The sequence below is a fragment of the Myotis daubentonii genome, chromosome 2, assembly GCF_963259705.1.
Source record: "Myotis daubentonii chromosome 2, mMyoDau2.1, whole genome shotgun sequence".
In the NCBI taxonomy this organism is placed as follows: domain Eukaryota; kingdom Metazoa; phylum Chordata; class Mammalia; order Chiroptera; family Vespertilionidae; genus Myotis; species Myotis daubentonii.
Window position 1 is genome coordinate 74291794 of NC_081841.1, and position 4770 is coordinate 74296563.

Genomic DNA, 4770 nt, shown 5'->3' on the forward strand with positions numbered 1-4770 from the left:
TAGGATTACAATGAAGTAAACAGTAACTGAAAACATGCTGGGCCATGCTATACCATGAGATGAAAAGTGTAAGGCCATGGATCGCTGTCATAGGGATTGGCAGAAGATAGCTGCCCTCTGAGTAGGTGGCATAGTGTGACATACAACCATTAGACTTCCTCAGTCTTGGACAGAGTAGAAGCTAACCGGCAGAAGGGGAAGGCATGTTGCTATTGGTAACGGCACACCAGCTCTCTGGGTCTGTCTACAAAGAGCTGATTTTCCTGTACAATTTGTACAAAGATCTTTGTACAGCTTCCGAGTGGCTGCTGGTGTGACTGCTGAAGACTGTGAGTCACCCTCTGAGTCACCCCAGCAGAGAGGCCCTGCAGGAACTTGAGAGGGTGCATAGCAAGAACTTACTCAAATCAGAACAGCGTGACTCCATGGAGAAACAGAAAAGGGAACACCAGGCAGATTTTATGCTGAAATTGAGCTAACTCGTATTTGGACCATTACAAATTAAGAAACGCAGCAAAGAGCATGTGAACCTTCAGTAGATATCTCTCTCTGAAACATGTCTATGCTAAAGAAAGTTTTGAGAATTATTTATAGGAGAGATACAGCAATGTTTAAGAGTTTAGAAATGTCTGGTACTCAGTTCTCATTTAACATTACCTTTGAATTCATATTTTAATAAGTGACTACTCTGTTTAAGAATAAAGCAGAATTGATACCCGTTTTTGTAAATTTGGTTTGGATGCTCGTTCTCCTGTTAAACCATACAGCAAATAAAGGGCAACATTTAGGAATTCCACTGTGACGGCTTCTTTGTTCCAAGAATTTATTTTGTTCTCTAGAGTCCCCAGATGAGTGAGATCATGTGATACTTATCTTTCTCTGATTGGCTTAATTCATGTACATAATGCTCTCCAAGTCCCTCCATGCTGTCTCAAAAGGTAAGAGATCCTTCTTTTTTATAGCTGCACTAGTGGCCCGGTGCATGAAATTCGTACAGGGGTGGGGAGGTGTCCCTTAGCCCAGCCTGCTCCCTCTCCAATCTGGGACCTCTCAGGGGATGTTAGACTGCCAGTTTAGGCCTGACAGGGATCGAGCCTAAACAGGCAGTCGGACATCCCTCTAGCAATCTGGGACCGCTGGCTCCTAACCACTCACCTGCCTGCCTGCCCGATCTCCCCTAACAACTCTGCCAGTGGGCCTGCTCACCAACAACTTGCTCCCCCGCCCCCACCACCCCCCCGCCAGCCTTCTCGCCCCCACTGCCTTCCCCTGCTAGCCTCATGGCCCCCAACTACCCTCCTCTGCTGGCCTCATAGCCCCCAACACCCTCCCCTGCCAGCCTCATGGCCCCCAACTGCCCTCTCTGGTCGGTCTCCTGGTCTAATTAGCATATTACCATTTTATTAGTATAGATAGCATTCCATGGTGTAAATATATCAGAGCTTTTTTATCCATTCATCTACTGATGGGCACCTGGGCTGTTTCCAGATTTTAGCTATTGTAAATTGTGCTGCTATGAACATAGGGGTTGCATGCATTCTTTCTGATTGGTGTTTCGGGTATCTTAGACTATATTCCTAGAAGTGGGATCACTGGGTCCAATAGCAGTTCCATATTTAATTTTTTTAACTTTTTATTGATTAAGGTATTACAAATGTGTCTTTATCCCCCCATTGTCCCCTTATCCGCCCAGTCTTGCCCTCACCCTCACCCCCTGTTGTCTGTGTCTATCGCTTATGCTTTGAGGAAACTCCATACTGTTTTCCATAATAGCTGCACCAGTCTGCATTCCCACCATCAGTGACTGCTTCTTTGGAGAAACTACACCTTGAGGTCAGCTAAAGTTAAGATGCTATAAACTAATTCTAGAATGCAAAGGGAGAAAAAGGAGGAAGTACTTAATTACGTATATGGACAAAACACTCTCTTTGAGCAAACTTTAGTCAGATTTCTCTAAGCCCTGTTCTGGACCAGGCCTCAGTCTTGCTCCCTTCCCGATCCTTGCCAGATCTAAATAGACCAGTGTCAGCAAGAATCCTGCCATGTCAGTTTAGAGAAAATATCTTCCACCCTTAATATCTGATCACTCTCAATATGTTACCAAATTCCTCAGTCCCCACCCTTGATATCTGATCACTCTGGACTACTCTTAGTAATTTTCCATCCACTCATTTTCCCCCCAACTCCAACTCTACCTCTTGGCTGTAAATCTCCAGCTGTTTTCATTGTATTAGGAATTGAGCACAGTTTATGCTGAGGTCTCTTTTTCCTATTGCAGTAGTTTCTGAATAAAATCTATCTTTGTTGCTTTAACTAGTATCTGGCTCTGGTTCTTTGATAATATGCACAACCTGATACATATATATACACAGAGTTCTGATGTTTAAAATAATATATAGTCTTAATGCCCTTATGATGGTGATAGCAATAGAAATTAGTTCAAGTTCTAAGAGGATAATTAGGTACTCTATATTTGAAATATTTAAAACACTGCTTTATTATCTAGTAATTCTCTTTTTAGGAATCAATCCTACTAAATATGAAATATACCTTATGTATAAAGATATCCATAGTAGCATTATTTATAATAAAGAAAAATGGAAAGAAATCTGAATATGCAACACTAATTTGTTATGTAAATTATAATGTATGCCTTTGAGGAAGCATGGTGCAACCCTCAAAATGTTTATTAAGTGTCATAGTAACCAAAAACATACTTATGAAATGATGGTAAGTAGAAAAAATCAGGATTATATAAAATTGTGGTCTCATTTAGCAAATAAATATCAGCATGTGTGATATAATTTGCATCAAAGTCCATTGTGAATCTAGAGCAATAAGTTTTATGGTGTCAAGACCTATTTTTCTAACAATGAGCTTATGTTCCATGTTAAATGTACTCTCAGTGTACCTATGAACTGTGCCTACTTATAACTGGGGTAATTAAAGGAAAGCAATGATAATAATAGTTAATCTGTACAATACTTACTGTGTGTCAGGGTACTTTCTAAGGTTCCTTACAAATAATTTCTTATCTACCCAATAAGGAGGTACTTTTATTATCCCAATTTTATAGATAGGGAAGCCTAGGCCCAGAGAAGTAAAAAGCCCAAAGTCATACTGCCAATACACAGGACTTGATTCGAACCCAGACAACTTAAAGAACTTGTGCTCTTACCAACGGGAGACAAGATTTGCAATCAGACAGACCCTAGGTTAGCCTCTTACTAGTGTCATGCTCTTGGTCCAATTATTTAACCTCCCTTTGTCTCAGTATTGCCATCTGTGGAAATAATAATGTGTATCTCACACAGTTACTGTGAGAGATAGTGAGATCATGAATATGAAAATAAAAACGCCCCAGCTCGTTGCTTGTCATTGCTGCTGCCACTGACCTGAACTGACATGGCCTCCAGAGTTGGGCTCCTTTCATAGAAGGAGGAGCCTTATGCAGTGGAGCTGGTCTATCAAAGGCTATTTTCCCCTCCCCCACAAACTCAATATTTGATGGTATGCTAGTATGAGAGCAAGTCTTGGACAAGTGCTGCTAAATATATAAACATTCATTAGCAAACAGAACACAGTCCTCTCTGTCCTGGGACACTCCAATCATACAATTCTATGAGAGGCTCACTTGAGATCCATTCCGAAGCCAGGACTGGCCAGGTCTGAAGTCGGGTCTGAGTCAAGGCCGGGGACAGGGGCCTCTGAGATGGGTCTCTGGAGTGCTGTGCTTGGCTTTTTCTTTACCTCATTTACCCAACGGTGGGAAGGCATGTTCCATCTTCCTACAAACCATTGTTGAGCACTACTCATTTCGCCAAAGGAAATCACTCTTGAACATTCCCTAATCTACCGAACAAACTCTGGCGTCTATTTCTATAGCCTTCCCGCCTTTGGAGTGTGGGTTTCTGATTGTTCAGAGGATGTGAATTAGATAGAGGTAACTTGTGTACCCTGGCATGTATAAAAATGGCTTATCTCCTGTTATTCTGGTATGAAGCATTACCACACAGACACCATGGCAGTCATGTGTTTTGCATTTGGTTGGTAAATAGCATAGTCTTTCTCCCTTTCTGGATTTTTTGTCTTTGTCCATTCCCACCCAGGCATCCTCATTCTCAATGTAATGGGTGACTAGAACCTTTTGGAGCCTAAGTGTTTATACTAGGAGAATACAATCAGAGAGGGATAAACAGGGGTATAAAGAATTACACATCATTTCTCCCCAAGAAATAAGAGAGCTCATCATGTATTTAAAAGGACAAATCTAGGTCAAGTTATGATGTTACCTAGATACTCCCCAAAAAAGTTGTTTTTATTAAAAAAAAAATATGTTTTTATAGAGAGGGAGGGGAAAGGAGAGGGAGAAACATCCATCAGCTGCCTCTTGCGCGCCCCCTACTGGGGATTGAACCTGAAACCTTGGCATGTGCCCCCACCAGGAATTGAACTGGGGACCTCTTTCTTGGTGCAAAGGATGATGTTCAACCTACTAAGCCACACTGGCCAGGGCCCCCCAGAAAAGTTTTTAAAAAGCATTTCTACAAGTAAGAGATATGTTTTTATTTAACCGGCAGAACCTCTGTAAAAACTGAAACTGTTATTTCTGGAGATTCCAGAGTTTCCTTTGGAAATATCCCCCAACTCAGACAAAAGTCTGACTCAGCCTCATAAAAATCTGTGTTGTAATAGGTGCACTGAGAACCACTGAAAACAGGGTTAAAAGCAGCAAGCCATATATGGAGAAACCCATATCTTCAAACTTGT